Source organism: Bubalus kerabau, chromosome 6, assembly GCF_029407905.1.
Source record: "Bubalus kerabau isolate K-KA32 ecotype Philippines breed swamp buffalo chromosome 6, PCC_UOA_SB_1v2, whole genome shotgun sequence".
NCBI classification, from domain to species: domain Eukaryota; kingdom Metazoa; phylum Chordata; class Mammalia; order Artiodactyla; family Bovidae; genus Bubalus; species Bubalus kerabau.
The window spans coordinates 119409655-119427111 of record NC_073629.1 but is presented as its reverse complement, the minus strand read 5'-3'; the positions used below and the strand labels follow the sequence as shown (position 1 = coordinate 119427111).

The following is a 17457-nucleotide window of genomic DNA, read 5'->3' as shown; positions in this document are numbered from 1 at the left end:
GGGAGGCCAGACAGCAGGGCTGCTGGGGCTGCGGCTGAGGGCGGGGCCCGGCCAGCTTGTCCGCCTCTCCTGCGGACTTGGCCGAAAGCCTGCGAGGGTGCAGGGCAAGGGCCCCAAGAAAGGGGTGTCTGCAGGCCAGCCGAGGCCATCATCCAAGGGAAGCATCACCTTTCCTGTAAAGAGCCTCCTGGGGGCCTTCGCCCAGCCGTACTAGCTGACCTAGACTCTGTGTATCCGGGGCGGGGCCTGTGGTCCTCCAGGAGGGTCAGACCTGGCTGGACCTGTCTTGAGCCCCCTCCTACCCAAACATAACGCAGAAGACTCACCCTGTGCCCATGGCAGCTGCAAAGGCTCCGCTCGCCAGCTCTGGGAAACCCTGGGGCCCAGTGCCAGCGCGGACAATTGGGCACCACCCGGCCCCTTGACACTAGGCCCCTACTGCCTCGGGCCCCAGGGCCCTGCCATGCTTGGCAGAGGGCTGTGACCAAGGCTGGGTGGACCCCAATCCAGGCCTCCTGCTCTCTGCCCCGGGCACTTTGCAGCTTATTTCAGAGACCATCACAAAAGCAATTTTCTGCCTCCTATTAACTTCAGAAGGAAGGCCCTTCCTCCCCTGGACACGGGAAACATATCCCATCGATGGCAAGGCGCAGTGCAGGCCTATGTCCAGCCAGCAACCAAACATCCAGCCTTCTGGAAGCGATTACCCCACCAACAGGCCTGGTTCAAGGATGGCCATTCCCGGGAGCCGGGGTGGGGGGCTGGGGTACGACAGCAGGCCAGGCCGTCTGGATCCCAGCCGCTCCCCTGGCCTGAGGCAGGTCAGAGACAGAGGAGGTTGCTGTTGCCAGGCTCCTGTGTGGCTCCGTCAGTCCTGCAGAACCAGACTCTCCCACGGGAGGAACAGTGCTCCTGGGGCTGCCTGGGGCTTGCCTGGGCGTGGGGTGGGGTGAGGCCGCGGGACACAGCGTGAGGTCGGTGCTGGGAGCCTGGGCCTCGGCCCCGTCCATGGCTAACCAGCTGTGTGGCCTTGGGAAGCCATCGTGGCCTCTCTGCGCCTCCTTCTTCCATCGGCAGGGCTCATATTGATGGTTCCTAAAATTCACTTTTACACTACTTAAGTTGCCTGGTGTCCCAGAAACTATTAACGGAAGATTGAAATGAGCAAAGAGAGCAGGGTCTTGGTGGACACCAGGAAGATGCTGGGCCCAGCAGCCAGCTGGTTAGCAGCTGTTTCACAGGCTCTGGGGGTCCTGGTGGGTGGGTCCAGACCAGGTGTCCTGCCCTTTAGTGGAGTCGAGGGGCAAGATGAGCCTGGAATGAAACACCCAGGCTCCTTGGCACGCAGCCTGAGAAAGTGCTACCAAGAGCAGGGGTGCCGGGCGCACACAGTCCTGCTGTGCGTTCCCGCCGGGAGGCGGGGCTGGCCCGGGGCCACGAGACCCTCTGCAGCAGGCGAAGGCCCTCAGGAGTGACATGATGGTGGTCATCACTGACGGATCCTTCGGGGTCCAGGCGCCAGCCTCAACTTGCCCTCGGGGCTCATCTAAGCACAGGGAGGCTTCTCGGCTGGCAGCAGCAGGGCCGAGTCGTCGTCTCTCGGGGTCCCAGCACCGCGTGCTGGACACTGCTGGGAGCAGGTCTGCAGGTGACGGTGAGTTGGGGCAGGTGAGGGCCCCGTGGTCACAGAGCTGCGGTGTCCCCTTCTCAGGAACGGCCTCGGCAGGAAGTCTGCTGCAGGGCTGGGGGCTTTCACACAGAGCCTGTGCTGATGGGAGCTGGTGAAGGGCGCTCAGTGAGGCCCTGAGCTGTGTGCTTACTCGCTCAGTAGTGTCTGACTCTTGTGACCCCAGGGACTGTAGCCCGCCAGGCTCCCCTGTCCATGGGATTCTCCAGGCAAAAATACCGGAGTGGGGTGCCTTGCCCTCCTCCAGGGGATCTTCCTGACCCAGGGACTGAACCCATCTCCTGCACTGCAGGCGGATTCTCTACCGTCTGAGCCCTCAGGGAAGCCCGAGGCCCCATCAGGGCCACGTTTAAGTCGGACCACAGTGACTTGGCTGATTTGGGCTGTGGGCGAATAGAGGATGAACTGCAGGGATGGAGCCGGAGGGTCTGGCAGGCTCTGTGGTGGGTGGGTGAAGCTACATTGCTGCCCACCATTGGGCCTCAGACCCCCACCCAGGCTCCCGCACTGAGTGCCCCTGAGGGCCTCCCTGGGGCCGTGGAGCTGGAAGGGGCTGCTCTGAACGCCTGTTCCCCAGAGGGTGGGAGGGGCCCTGGCTGGAGCAGAGTCCCACGGATCACTCAGTCCAGTGGCTGGGAGCTTGGGCTTGGTTCAGAGGCCTGCGTCCACATCCGGGTCTGCCCCTTCGCCCTGGCCCCTGGGACAGCATGTTCTCCTCTTGGGCCTCAGTTCTCAGCCAGAAGCCGGTGGCCAGAGTTCCCCTCCTAGGGTGGAGTGAGGAGGGGTGACCTGTGCAGAGCAGCAGGCCGTGCAGGCACTGGGCGCTGAGAGTTCCTCCTGATGATTCTGGCTCGCCCCCCTTTTCTTCCCTGTGACCCCCCAAGGCTCATTTAAAGCCCATTAAGCTCATGTTTATGACCCCAAACAGTCTCCTCTTTCCCAGCCCACTGACTATCCAGGGTAACAGCCAACTCCAGGGTGTCTACTGGCCCCTTCCCAAGTTCTGAAGGTAACCTGTTTAAACCAGCTGCAGAAGCAACAGGCGCCCCATCACGCTCCTTCTAACTCAGCTCCACGCACCAGAGCTTTGCTCACTCAGTCAATCAGCAAGCACTGGTCTGGAGACTGCCAGGAGCAAGTGCTACACCTCGTCTCTACCCTCCACTTACACGAGGACAGTGAGGCCCAGGGCTGACCCCCATTGCCAAGCCTTGGTTGGTTTGGAACCCCAGTCTTGGCAAGGCTGGAGAGCATGCCCCACGTCCCTGTAGGGGTCTCAGTCCCTGAGAGGAGCCCAGCCCAGATGGCCGTGCAGGGCTGCACCAGCCTGCCCGTGGACGAGACAGGCTCCTACCTCCTCCAGGGGCAGGGCAGACTTCTTCCACCTGAGTGAGAATCCTGAAATGCTCCCCTGGACGCTCCTGATGGCGTGGGCATGCTGGACAAAGCCAGCCTGCCCCCAGGCGCCCTGCTCCCCTGCCCCCACCCCAGCACCAGCACAGGGAGGGAAACGAGCTCATGGCAATAAAGCAGGTGCCGGCAGGTGACGGCCCAGGAGGGCAGGGCAGGGTGGGGGCCACTGCTTCTGGAACACTCCAAGCCTGGCTCAGAGAGAGGTGGGCTGAGCGAAAGGGTCTTGCTCTTCCACGGCCAGCGGTCCACATCCCCAGACCCGCCCCCACCCCAGGACTCAGAACTCCCATCCGGCAGGTTTCATCTCCCCAAGCCAAAAAAGAGAGATAGCTTCCTTCTGTGCAGGAATGAGTGTTTAGGGACAGAACCTGGCACTTGGTATTTACTGAGTCAACCGGAGGCCCACGTAGCTCGTGCAGCTCTTGGTGTCCCCACACCCACGGTCCCCACCACCCACAGCCTGGCATCAACCGGCCATACCCCTGGCCCAGCTGGCACACCCTCTGCTCCAGTCTTCCAAACGTTCCTTGTCCTAGATTGTCTGCTCATGTATTTCAGAAAGCCTGCTACGCAAAGGAAAAGATCCAGAAGAGGGGAGAGGACTCGGCCTGAGGGAAGCAGAGACCACAGAGGGCCTGGGAGGGAAGTCCTGAAGAAGCTGCCGTGCATCTCTGGGGGGTGACGGAGGCTAGAGTCTGAAACAAAAGGGAGCTGTGGGCAGGGCTGGGGGACGCAGCGGGGTGGGCAGGGGCTGCCCCTGGGAAGGGGAAGCGGGCTCGTCAAGTTGTGAAGCAAAATGGCAAAACACAGCAGAAATCTGAGGACAGAAAGTTGAGGAAATGTTCCAGAGAGTGGGATGAAAAGACAAAGATGGAAGACAGGGAAGCACGGAAGACAGACATTCTCTGTCTCCAGTGGAGGAGAAGCAGAGGCCCTGATGGTCAGCAGCGAGGACCCCAGGCCAGGGCTCGCCCCCACCCCACCAGGACCGCGGCTGGCCGCCCCCGGTCTACAGGTGCTCAGGGCTGCGCTCTCGTCCCTGCACTGTCCTGGGAGCGTCTTTTGTTTGCTTGCTTCTTTGGCTTTTTAATTTTTATTTTGTTTTAACGCCAAAATCATTTTGATTTGGGGTATAGCCAATTAACAATGTTGAGGCTGTCTCAGGTGAGCTTAGTGATCACCGCTCCCCAAAGCGGGTGACGGGCACAGGCATTGATGAAATCTCATGCGGTTGGATCCCACAGCAATTGTGTTAAGTCTGAATTTTGAAGATGTGAAGTTGAATTGTGGAGTGGTCACAGCTGGATAAAGGTCCCATCAGTGGCAGAGGCGCAGACTGCCCCCTCCCCATTGGCTGCTGAGTGCTCTGAAAGGACTCCCAGGAAGGTTGTGGGTCCCAGGGCCGATTGACAAGGGTGAAACGAGAACCCAGCAACTCCCACGAAGCCTCTCTGTCCATCCTGGGTTGATGATGCAGCCTTATCTTTCATGTTCTTATGAGGACATTCAAATGGAGCCAAGCTCAAAGTGGTCAACCAAGGTGCAATAAAAAAGAAGTCCTTCCATCATGAAAGAGCTGTGGTCTGTGAGAGATGGGGCAGGTGAGGGTGCTGCAGCATTGAGACTTAGAGGATGGAGCTGCCATAAAAATACTCGCAGTCCTTTCCCCAGGGCTACAGGCTTTGGAGCATTCTTGGAGAATTAATGAGGCTGATGTGGGAGGTCTAGAAAGCCACCACGTTCTTACGTCACACTGATAACTCCGTGGCTGAGCACCCTTAATGGACTGGGAGCTGGTTCTCTGCCTGTCCTGTGAAGGCAGCTAAAGGACACATGTGACCATCCTCTCCAGAACCTCACTTTCTGGGTTTATTAACATGGTACCCAGTCCGAGATGGGCCTGTGGTTCTTGAGTTCAGAGGTGAGGGAATCTGTCCATGTACTCCGTGTGATAATGCCGGTTGGGCGCCGGGCCACTGTCCCTCACCGTGCTCTCCTGTGAGCCTCTGTGGGTGTCCTCCTGTTTACAGGGAGACATGGTTCAGAGGAGACAGTCAGGAGGGTCTAGATCTGCCTGTGGTGTCCTCCTGTTTACAGGGAGACACGGGTCAGAGGAGACAGTCAGGACGGTCTAGAGACCAGAGACGGTGATGCCACCATGGAGTCCGAGATGGGAGCGCCGCAGCCACACGCCGCAGAACGCCAAGGACGGGGGCCCCCCAGGAGTGCCCGGGCGCTGGGCAGGGTTTCTCTGGCCTCCAGGAGGGACCGACCCTGCTGACATCCTGGCTGACCTGCTGCTCTGAGAGAATCCACCTCAGTCTGTGGTCCTTTTGTGTGTTTTGTTTGGCAGCCAGAGGCCTTGCGGAGAAAACCTTGTTGAACCCACTTGCCTCAGACACAAGGAAGCCAAGGTCAAATGGTGAGTTAACCATCCAGACATCCCTGAGCCGAGTATGTTCCCAAGTTGGATCTGGGTTCTGAGCTCCAGAGCCTCCTCCAGTGTCCCCTGACCTGGGATGCTCCTGGTGGGGATGTGCACGTCTGTGGGGACGTGATATCTGGTGGGGATGTGACATGTCTGTGGGGACGTGACATGTCTGTGGGGTATGGAGCCCCCCTACCAACGGCTAAGCTCCCTCCCTCCTCATCGCAGCCCACCCCTGAGCTTCAGCACCTCTTTCCTGGGATGGCCCTCACACTCTTTCTGTTTCTGATTTTCTGTATACTGTGCTGTTTTGACATCTCAAAACCTTTTGGGCTGGGAGACTCCCCTCCCAGGGCCAGCCAGGCTGTCCCAATGGCTCAAGGCCCAGGCAGGGTCGTGCCTCACCCAGCAGGCCACCCACCCAGACCCACATGTCCTCTCTCTGCTGGGCACCCTGGGGGCGGTGGTCCTCTGCCTGCATCACTGCAGGGCCCGGTGCCGAGCCCCGGGGGGTCACTGTGTGTCCCGAATCCTACGGGGGTGTCCATCCTAGTCCATCTGAGGCTGTCACCTCCCCCCCCCGCCTCGTGTTTCCTGCAGAAACGCCAAGAAGGGCCAGGGCTTGGGGCATTGTCCCTGTTGACCCCCCAGCGGTCCCCTAGGGGCCCTGCACTCCTGCCTTTGAGACCTGGGGGTATAATTGACCTTGTCGCCCAAGCCGCTCCTGTGTCTCCTCTTGTTCCATTTTTAGGAACATCTGATGGACCCAGAGCTCTCCCAAGTGTCAGCTCTCAGCCCAGAACTTTCTCTGGGAGCCAGGGTCTGTTTTGAGCATTTATCCTGTCTGACTGGATCCGCCACGAGAGACTTAACTCAAGGACTCCTGGACAGACTCACCTCCCTCTGCCCGCTCTCTCTGCCCGCCAAGGACCCTGGAGAGGCACGAAACAGGGAGAGGTCACAGCCACGGGCAGGTCAAGGTGGGCGTGCCCACCCCTGGAGAGGCAGAAGCCTGTGACTCCCCTGGAAACCTGAACGGCTTCTCCTAGTCCCTGGTACCCAAGATGAGCAGACAGCGCTGCACACAGGGGCTCCCAGTGCCAGAGAGAAACACCTGCCCTGCAGCCCAAGAGAGGGAACAGGCCTCCAGCTCCTCCCTTCCCCGTGACTGACATTTAAACTCTTCTCTGACTCTTTTTTTTAAAAAAGGATGATCCCTTTGACATCAAATCAATAATCAAAGCTTGAAGATTTATTTGCTAATCTTGACTTGGTCTAGACACATTTGTCCATTTAGTTATTCTTTAGGTTCTGTTGAGAAGCCTGTGTTTTTCTTCATTTGTTGAAGATACATAAATCTTTTTTTAAAAAAGAGAGTGTTTGCTTGTTTACTTATTTTGTGGGCTGTGCTGCTTGGCAGGTGGGACCTTGTTTCCCCAACCGAGGATGGAACCCCTGCACCCTGTAGTGGAAGCGGAGTCTTAACCCCTGGACCACAGGGAAGTCCCATCTCTGATTCTTAAGGTCGCTTTGACAGAAATGGAGACCAGTGCCCTAAAGGATTTTCTCAGGACCGTCTTGCCTAGTGAGCCCTCCTCGGCCGAGGCTGGAGCTGCTGTGACCCCGGGGTCAGTGTCAGGACAGGCAGTGACCGGCAGACAGGGAGGACCAGCCTTCATGGGTCCGGCTCACTCCATCGAGGGCTGGGAGTCGCGCTCAGTAAGGGTGTAATAACGCAGCGGGCAATCACACGCTCGGCCCTCCCCAAACACAAAAGCAGACATCCACCTCCTGTAGGGCTGTTGAATTCTGCCAAGCAGCACACAAATCATAAACGCACGCACTTAGAGTGCTTCCAGGAGCGATCACCTCTGTTCCAGCAGGACCTTCACTGGGCGGGATGGCCGTGGCCACCTCCAGCCAGACTAGAACGTCTGCCCCCCGTTCAGGGTGGGAGCCTGGGAAGATGTGAACTCTGCTGGGGGAGGGGAGAGGCAGGCAGGCATCCGCAGTCAGAGCTGGGAGATGCCTCTCTGCTCACCCTTCACCCCGATGCTCCCCCGGGGTCCCGCGGGCATCGTGCGTCCCTGGACCCACTCCCGGCTCCCATCCCCGCTGCTTCACGTGGGCGGCTCCGAGGGGCTCTACTAGGGCCACCTGCGGGTGAGGCCACTGTGGGGCCTCCAGCTCCCGGCTGGCGGGGGCGTGACGAGCCCAGAGTCCCACCTCCGATCCAGACAGCGTGTTTCCTGGCACAAAGGTCGCCGTGCCCCACGCTATAATTTTCCTTTCTCTTCCCGTTGGTGGCGGTGTTTGTGATTTGTTGTGCTGCCTGGCAGAATTCAACAGCCCCACAGGAGATGGATGCCTGCTTTTGTGTTTGGGGAGGGCCGAGTGTGTGACTCCCCGCTGCGTTATTACAGCCTTCCTGAGCACGGCCCCCTGCGCCCCCCGCCCGCCCCTCCCCATGGCCACCTTCGTTCTTGAGTTTCAGGCTGGAGACTGCAGACCCCCAAGTTGCAGTGGGCCGCTTCAGGGTCCGCACGGGTCACGGCCCGAGACGCCCGTCTGACCACCAGCTGGGTTAGGGATGTGTCACATCCCATCCACTCAGTGCTGCCGGGGGAGACAGCAAGCCGGGTGCCGTGCGGGGGCCCAGGGTGGACGGGGCTGGGCCTGGCTCTGGGCTGTGGAGGAGATGCCCTAAAACTGGAGTGTGACTCCAGTTTCACAGATCTGTGGGTTCACTCACAATCACGAAATTGTGGACTCGAGGTGGGTGGGTTTCATGGCACGTAAATGATACACCTGCAGAGATCTACATGCTGCTGGGCCTGCAGAGTCCGCAGTGGGTGTGGTCCAGGCCTGCTCCGCTGGCACTTCCCTCGGCTTCAGCTCCTCCATCTGTGAAAAGGGAGGGGTTCCCAGAGACCCCTGTACCCTGCAAGTCTGGGCCTCATCCAGCTCTGAACGCTGGCCCCAGCCCACGTTCCCAGGCTGCTGGAGGCAGGGCGGCAGGAGGCTCCAGGGGCCGCCCCCTCCCAAGCCGCCCCGGACGTGTCTGGCCTGAGGGTGCCAGTGCCAGTCGGCACCGGGTCACCACGCGCGAGCACACTGGTGTCGGTCCCATGGCCTCCTGTCAGCATCGACAGCCTGGGGGTGCCGTCGAGGGGCCGTGGGCCGGGCCAGCTGCGGCCTCCCTGAGTGCATCTGTCCTAACAGAGCTCCAGTATCCGGATAGCACGTCAGCATGCGGCTGTGTGTTGGGACTTGCCATTTCGGGTAATTACTGAGCATTCACTGCGCAAGCAGGAGCCCTCGGCATGCAGACCTGGCCACCCTAGGGCATCATCAGCTCCCTCAGACACAGGGGGAACCAGGCCCAGGACATGGAGGGTAAAGCAAGCAAGGACAACAGCCGCCAGTGGGGAAGAGAGCAGAGCACGTGGGCAGCAGTCAGGGCTCCCGCGGAGAGACGGGGAAACACCCCAGGGCGGGACCCCAGTCAGAAGCCCGCAAGGCCCCAGAGCTCATCCAGAGCACCGGGTCACCCCCACCTCCGTGTTCCCCCTGCAGGCACACCAGCTTTAGGAGGGGGTGGAAGGGGAGGTGCCGCCTGCAGCGTGAACTTCAACCTCCTGGACTGGTTCAGGGATGATGCGACTGAGGCCAGGCCCAGGGGCCGGGGCTCTTGAGCAAGACCCAAGCAGGATGGAGAAACAAAAGCCCCTTTGTCCCTGGTGTGTGAGTGTATGGAGAGCAACCTTGCATCCCCACCGCAGACCACACACGTGCGAGGGGCACGTTCAGACGCCAGGGGTGCGAGGTGACAGTCATGGGTTTCGATTTGCTGTAATGGCTCTCCCCTCCTGCACAGGCATATCTGATGTGGCTTCCTTTGGGATTAACTTTCAGTTCATCTTTGCCAATGGCCAGTGTGATGCCAAACCCACGTGAAATGTTGGGGTGGCCAGTGTGACCCCAAACTCACCTGACGCCTCGGACTCTCACGGCATGAGCGTCCGCAGCAGGACCATGGAGGCCAGGCCAGGTGTGACCCTCGGGAGCACCCAATGGACCCTGGGCTCCCACCCCGGCTAAGGGGCAGATGCCTTCTTCCCTTGCGCACGGCTCTTCCCGTGGGCCCAGATTCCTGTTTTCTCCCGGGATTGCCAATAAAATGTCCCCCATGGCATCTGTCCTGCCTTTCTTGTGATTGAACTTGAACTGACTGCCCCCAGCAGATGAGGCTGTGAGAACAGATGGGGTGGGGGGAGCGGAAGGCAGGCTTTCCGGGGAAGCTGAGTCAGCGAGTGAGGGGGGAGCAGCGGCAGATGCGAGGGACAGGCCCTGGCCAACATGGGGCGCTGCTGCCAGGGGGCTGCCCACCTGCCTGTGTGTGTCCCCTGGGAGGGGGCAGCTCTGAGCAGAGGCCATGCTCCCTGCCTGAATCACCAGACCCTGTTTCTGCTGAGCTGGCTGCAGACTTGCTGGCATTCCTGCTCAGCCCTGGCCTGTGGGGAGACTGACTCCTGCGTGCTCTATCTACTGATCACATGTGGGCGTGCAGGTTCCTGGTGTGCCTCATTGGGGCACAGGTGCCCAGGGATGATACAACTCTACCCCCAACCAGCTCCTGGATGCCTGAGGTCCCCTGAGGCCAACAGGGTGCCCTGGTGAACCAGGACATGCCTGCTCCCGGAGCGCCCGCGGGCGGGGGTGAGGGCCACCAGATGGTCTGCCCCGAAGTCCTGCCCCTCGGCCAAAACCAAGGGCACTGCGAATAAACAAGGGCTCCCTCCATGCGGGCAGCTCCAGGGTCTCCTCCACACACCGTCGTCTGCTCCCCCATCCAACCCTGCTCCCCTGCAGACTCCGCAGCGAATCTCTTCAAAATGAGATTGGCCAGAAAGAGAGACAGAGGCAGAGATGGACAGAGAGGGAGAGAGCCAGAGAGATGGGGCAGAGAGACAGAGAAAGGAGAAGAAGCAGCGGAGAGGGAGGGAGACAGGTCTGCTGCCTGGAGCCTGGGCAGTCCCTGGGGCATCACAGGACGGGAGCCTGTGGGAGGGCAGAGGGAGGAAGAGGAGGCGGTGGGGGTGGGGAGAGGTCGGGTTGGGAGAATTTGCCTCAGGGCCAGTAGATGGGTGGAAAGGGCAGCCCTACCCTCCACCCCCTAAAATCGCAGCCATCAGCCCTGAGAAGAGGTCTCTGGGTCACAGGAGCCCTGGACTGTGCGCTATCCTGACTCCTCGAGTGTAAACCATGAGTTACTTCCCATCTCCAAGCCTTGGCTTCCTTGTCTGGAAAATGGGGAGGTCCCTGTGCCCCTCCCAAGCCCGACCGGCTGCATGCGATGCTCAGGTCAGCCCTGCAGGCACCGGGGCCGCCGCCTCTGACCCCGAGGTTGGCTCGGTTCACATGGGGGCCCCCTCTTCTGACCCCGAGGTCAGCTTGGTTCACACGGGGGCCCCCTCCCCTGACCCCAAGGTTGGCTTGGTTCACACGGGGTCCCCCTTCTCTGACCCTGAGGACGGCTTGCTTCACACAAAGCTGTAGATTTTGTCCCAAGAGTGCTGCCCAGCCTGAGATTTGTCTGTTACCCCCAACCCTCAAGAAACTGGTGACGTCAATCCTGCTGTCCATGCCGAGGCATATGTGACCAGCAGCGGATGGCAGGGCCTCCTTGTCCCCTGGGCAATGGGCAGGGTCACAAGCCCTTCATTTTCAACCTTGGATGCTCCCTAGTCCCAAGTGACGTCAGGCCTCTTGGTGGTTCCTGCATCTGTGACAGGCCCTACGCTCCGGGGAAGAAGGCGTTGCTTGGCAAAGGCCGCTGGGTGGAGCTGAGCTCCTGTGTCCCCGGGGCTGACCCGTGCCAGCCAGCTCCATCGCCTTCCCAGCAGCCGCAGGCGTGGATGGTGGCTGACCTCCCCTGCTCAGTCACTCTGTCTGCCCAGACCCCAGAGATCACCACCAGGGCTTGTCCGGAGCAGCCGCCTTGCCTTGCCCCTTGCTACCTGGTCCTACAGGAGCCCACGGGCTTCTCCCACAGCCCAGGTGCACAGCCTTGCAGGGGCTTCAGAAAAGGGCTGGGCCTCCCGGGACAGGGCATCAGCATCACGTGAAAGTGTGTGCAGAAACACTCGCAGAGCTGAGTCTGCCATTCAGACCTGTAGAATCGAGAGAGCGGGGCTGCTGGGAGTCGGTGCGTTTGCAGGGCACGGAGCTTCCGGGGAGAAGTGCAAGTTGTAGGCAACGGTGGTGTGGGACCCTCGCCTGCAGAAAGCACCATCACTCACGCGTGTGGGAAGGCAGGGTCCCCCTGGCCCCGGAGGTGAAATTGTACCCAAAGAAACACATGGGGGTGTCTGCAGCCAGGCTCCCCCTCATGCAGATACGTCTTCTGGCCAAAGAGGAGTTCTCGCTGCTGCGCACAACTCTGTGGAGCCCATCCTGGCACTGGGTCTCCGACATATGGACCCACGTCTTGTCCATCCTCCCCTCTCCATCACCTGGCAGGAGTCCCCCAGTCAGTGGGATTTCTGCCCTCAGTTTCACCTCTAGCCTGTTCTTATGGGCCTCTTTTCCCGATAAAATAGATTGCTTTCACCCAAATGCTTTTCTTCCTTCTGAAAAATCACCTAGTTTTTTCTTTTAAACTCTTATTTATCCTGCTACCTTTCTATTTCTTCCCTGGTCTCCTTTCCTCCATGGATCTTGAAATGTCCAGATTATTTAGCAAGTCCTGGAGCAAGCCCCAACCAGGCCTCCTTGTACATGAGAATGTCACATCTGTGTCATTTAAGATGACTTTGGAGGGACCTTACCTGTCCAGGCTGACCCCACTGCCTGGCCTTCTCCCTGGGAAAACCCAAGTCCAGAGACACGAAGAAAATGAGCCAGAGTCACAGACAAGGTCAAGTTCTGCACCATGAGTAGAAGTCAGGCATCGAGGCCACACCCCTCGATGCTGTTTGGAGAATAAAGTGTCTACAGAAAGAGGGCCACCAGCAAGGTCAGGACACTGTTTTGGACGGAAACCAGCTGAGAAGGCCCTCTTCCCACTCCTGGGGTTAGAGCCAGGAGCTGCCAGGTGACCCCACACTGACCAATGAGAAAGAGTGGAACTTGCCAGGAACCCCAGGGACACCTTTCCTTACCTTGTGAAAATGGCCAAGCGGCTGGCACTGCCCTCTGAAGGTGGACATGAGCCAAGGCAGCAGGAGAAGGGCCAGCATGATCTTGGAGCTCGGGCACTGCACTGACGGCCACCTGCCCCCAAGTCACTTGCAGCTGCAGGGAAGCTCACGGGCGGGCCAGCAGGACCGTCACGGGCTGTGAGCCTGGTGGGCGTCCACAGCTGGGTGCAGGGAACCCCAGCTCCTGGCCGGAGGACCGATCAAGGCAAGCGGAGCAGCTCCTCCGGTGGCATCTACCCCATGGTGGGCGGTGTTTCTAATTTTAGAACGCAGGTTGTCATGGCAACGGGATGTGGGCTTTCTGTTAAATATAGCGGCTGTTCCAGTTTAGTATTGCCCTGTGGACAGGAGTGAGTTTTGCTTTGGAGGCACTTAGGATACTACGTGTCAGCCAGAATGAAAAATCGGTTTTCCCCAGACACCTGGGGAAACTCACGTGATGAACTGTGTTTCCAGGAGGTGTGAGAGCCCCAAGGAGATTCCCTGCTCCATGGGGTGAGGAGGCCAGGCTGGGGAACCGTGGATGGGTTCCCGCTCCCCAGAGCATACAAGAGTGTCACCTGCAGGGCAGGAATGCAGGCTCGAGTCCCCCTGCTGCCTGGCAGGTCCTCCCGGTGCAGCCCCAGGAACGCAGCACTGTGTCCCCCGGGAAGGACAGAACATGTGGTGGGTGTGAGCACAGCCCAGCCCTTCCCAGCCGCCTGCTTCCTGGAGAAGGAAGACCAACAGTCTCCCCAGAGGAACCAGGGAGATGGGGGGTTCTCCTGGGGGCTTCCCTGCCCGCAGCAAGTAGACCGGCTCTCCTTCTCAAAGCCAGGATCAGGTGGACAGGGCAGCCGTGCTGGGCTGGGGGTCTGTCCACAGCTCAGGCTGCAGCAGGCAGACAGGGAGGGTCAGAGGCCCAGGCAGGGCTCACCAGGCGCCGTGGAGGCAGGTGGGCCCAGCTGTGGATACTCTGCTGACGCGCGCCGCTGCTTCACGTTTGCCTCTGAGTTCTCGCGGTGCTCTGAGTTCTCGCAGTGCTGGGGTGAATGACGCTCCACTGGGGACCACAGAGCCCCACCAGGGAGGCAGACGGCTGCTTGTTGTCAGTGGAAACCAGCTTATTTCTGGCTCTTCTCGAAAAGAAGATGGGCTCTACGGATGTAGTTTGTACAACACAGGGAATATAGCCTATATTTTGTAATAACTGTAAATCAGCTATTATAACCTCTAAAATCACATATATATATTTTAATCACAGTGGGAATTATATACATAAAAGAACTCTCTCCTTGGTGACTGTAACCGCTGATCTAAAAAATGCCCTTTTGGAGGAGAGCGACAGCTGTCTACAGCTCTGTGGAAAGACATGCCATAATTACTTTGCTGCTTCTCTGTTGAAACGCAAACCCCCTCTATTAGCTCCTTGTTTCTGCTGGAACAATTGATCACAAACTTAGAGCCTTTGACCAGCACACATCTATTGTCTCACACTTCTCTTAGTCAGAAGTCCAACACAAGGTTCCCTGGGCTAACGTGTCCACAGGGCGGTGTTCTTGCTGCAGACTCCAGAGATGAACCCCTCGCCTTGTCTTGTCGGGCTTCTAGAAGCTGCCAGCACTCCTTGGCTTGTGCCTTTCCCTCTGTCTTCAAAGCCAGTAGCACTGCATCTCTCTGACCCTCTGCTGCTGCCTTTCTCTCTGACCGTAGCTGGGGAACGTTCTCCACTTTCATAGATGGTGCTCGGCTCTCTTCACAGATGCTTCAGTTGCCTAGGTAGTCCTCAAAAAGTCCTTGAGAAAACACAGTCATGAACACCTGAGCACGTCTGGCTTCCATCCACTCATCCATCCATGCATCCTCCTCCCATCTGTTCATCTGCCCCATCTGTTCATCTGCCCCATCCGTCCGCCTGCTCATCCACCCATCCGCTTCCCATCTCCAGGTCAGCGCAGAAGCAACATGCCCGCCTTTCTGTGATACACCTTGCTGTTGTTGTTCCGTCGCTCAGTTGCGTCCGACCCTTTGCGACCCCATGGACTGCAGCACGCCAGGCCTCCCTGTCCATCACCAACTCCTGAGGCTTCCTCAAACTCACGTTCATTGAGTCAATGATGCCATCCAACCATCTCATCCTCTGGCGTCTACTGACAAAATATCTCAGACAGACCAATATCTGGATTTGAAAGTCTAGTTTGCATTATTAACTTCTCCGAGTTTTTGTTTTTTTCATCTTTAAATTTTTAGTAATCTTGTGCATACATAACACAGGTGTACCAAGCACCCAGCTCACGCTTAATACCTTCACAACCAGTTTGTCCAGCAAATATGACCGTGCACTTACCGGGGCCGAGTGTGCACTGGTGGATGTGGACAGCGGGCGCGGGTGCCTAGTGGCATTTCTGCGGGACAGACAGGCAGCAGTGGGTAAGGATGGGCTTACACGGGGAGGCTGGGGAGCCAGCCCCACCCTCACCCTGAGAGCTCAGGCAGAGGCTGGGGAGGAGCGTGGTTTGGGGCTGGCTGTATTCCCCACCCCCACCCTGCTTGGTTTGGAGTAAGCAGCTGAAATCCGCTGTGAGCCCCCCGAGGTGTCTTGGAAGGGGAAGGAGTAATGATGCATATTTTATGATTGATACTGTGATTGATACCTTGGTTGCTCCAGCCCTGGAGGACCACTACCAGGAGAGTGGTAAGAGGTCTGCCTTATCCTGTGAGGTCTCCGAGCTGCAGCCCCAGTCAGGGCTGTGGGTGGCAGGGCAGTGTGGAGGGCATGGAACCCCCCGGCCAATCCTGGGGAGCACAGAGGACTCGCGGAAGGACAGAGGGCTTGCTCTGCAGTGTTACTCACATTCCGGGCCGTGGTTCTGCACTTTCCACTGTTTTCATCGGGACATGTGCTCAGAAGAAAGACGCTTGTGGTTCATTTGCGGGCAGGAGAGGGTGGAGACATGCTTCTGAGGAGGCGGAAATTCTCGTGAAGCCCAAACTTGAGAGTTTGTTCTAGGAGATACCCGCTCCTTGTGCTGGGTGTTGGCACTGGCTTGCTTCCCAGGGCGGCTGGAGGGTGACTCGTGTGTGCTGGGGCGTGGAGTGCCCTGCGGACCAGTGTCCACCTGGCGTCTTCAGACTGAGGTGCTGCCCCTCCAGGGGGGCTGCTGGGTGTTTGACAATGGGAAGGACTCCTGGAGGACCAGGCACCACGGCTGAGGCATTGGAGACTTCCAGAATGAGGAGGACAGAGCAGAGACTACCCCCACCAAGGTTGCAGCCGCACAAGGGGTGTGACCGGTCAGGAGGGGTGAGTCCACCCCATCCCACAGGGTCAAACTGAGCATCCATGAGAATAAGTCCTGGACTCTTTGGAGCAGCAGGGCGCTGGCTAGGGCAAGACGAGGGCTAGCTGGTGTCCAGCACACAAGCTACACCGTCAGCCCTCTGCACGGTGTTCAGGAAACTTGGCCTTTTCCAGGCCCTGCCCTCCCGCTCCCCCGAAGGGTCTGGCTTCTGAACCAAACCTTGCAACCTGGGATCCGGAGGCCCAGAGGGGTGTTGCCTGGGCCTGAGCTCACTCAGCCGGGTGGTGATGGGCTGGGCAGCAGGCCTCCCAGGTGGGACCAGGACTCCTGTGTGCCCATGACCGCCCTGTGTCAACCACCAGCCAGTCTTGCTGCTGCCGAGTTGCTTCTCCAACCTGACTTGCCCTCGTCCAGAAAACACGTGCACGGGACAGTGTTGCCCACGCTGGCACCTCCGTCTCCTGCTCCGTTCGTCCATGGTCGATTTGCTTGTTTAAAGCCCTGGTGGCTTCTGCTGCCTCTTCCCTGGTTGGCCTGGTGGTCCTTCTTTGACCTCCTTATTTGTTCATCACACAACAAGTTTCCTCCCCCTTCACAACCAGCTCACTCTTGAGTTGCTCAAACCAGGTGGCCTCTGCCAGCCTCTTTTCTGTCCAGCGTGGGCACTGAGGGGTCCGCTGGCTCCCATCAGGGTGGGAGCCACTGGCCGGGGGTGGGGGTGGGGCTCAGGATGGAGCCTCCGTCCCATCCTCACAGCCTGCAGGACCTGAAGGCTGAGTACTTCTCAGGGACCCCTGGCCGGCCGGCACACCCCTGTCCTCCACAGCTCTGGCCCGAGGCTCGGTCTTCCATCCTCCAACACAAGCCCGAGGAGGCCGCCCCCTCACCCATCTGCCCATGAAGCACGTGGAGTGCAAAGACAGAAAGGGGGCTACGCCACCCCCAGCCTCAGGTCAAGATGCTCTGTCTGGCCTGGGCATGTAGGGGGCTTCCCCGAGTTCCGAACAAGGACTCGGAGACACGCAGGACTTGTCCTCCAGCTGCGCAGCTGATCTTTCAACCCTGTGGCCACTCGGCCCCTCCTCCCTGGCCTGTGCCCTGGGGTGGTGTCCGTCGTGGTCTCATGGGCTCGTGGCAGCTGTAGACACACGTGTGCTGCTGGGGAAGCTTCCCTGATCTCCTCGTCCCCAGGGCTCCAATGCCTCTGTCCAGGGGCCACGGGCGCAGTGACCCAGCGCCACACACAGACTGAGACGGTCGAGACCAGGGCCCAGCACAACATGACCTCGCCGAGCCTCAGGGTCCTCGTCTGCAACAGGACCTGGCCTTTGGCTGTGGTGAGGATTACCCAGGGTCGTTATGAAGCACCTTCCATGAGACCTGGCGCCAGAGCATCCTGGCAGGGACCGGTGGCCTCCAGTACAGACCTGAGGCTGAGAGAAGCCT

General features: G+C 59.2%; 1 long non-coding RNA gene across 1 annotated transcript in view; it reads left to right on the top strand.

Annotated features, from left to right (window-relative positions):
- The window catches only part of LOC129655772 (uncharacterized), a 35801-nt gene extending 28710 nt beyond the window's left edge, over positions 1-7091 (top strand). Inside the window, exons 2-3 of the long non-coding RNA XR_008716118.1 lie at positions 5454-5522; positions 6280-7091. This is a non-coding gene — a long non-coding RNA (uncharacterized LOC129655772). The remainder of the gene's footprint in view (positions 1-5453; positions 5523-6279) is intronic.
- The last annotated feature ends 10366 nt before the right edge of the window (positions 7092-17457 follow it).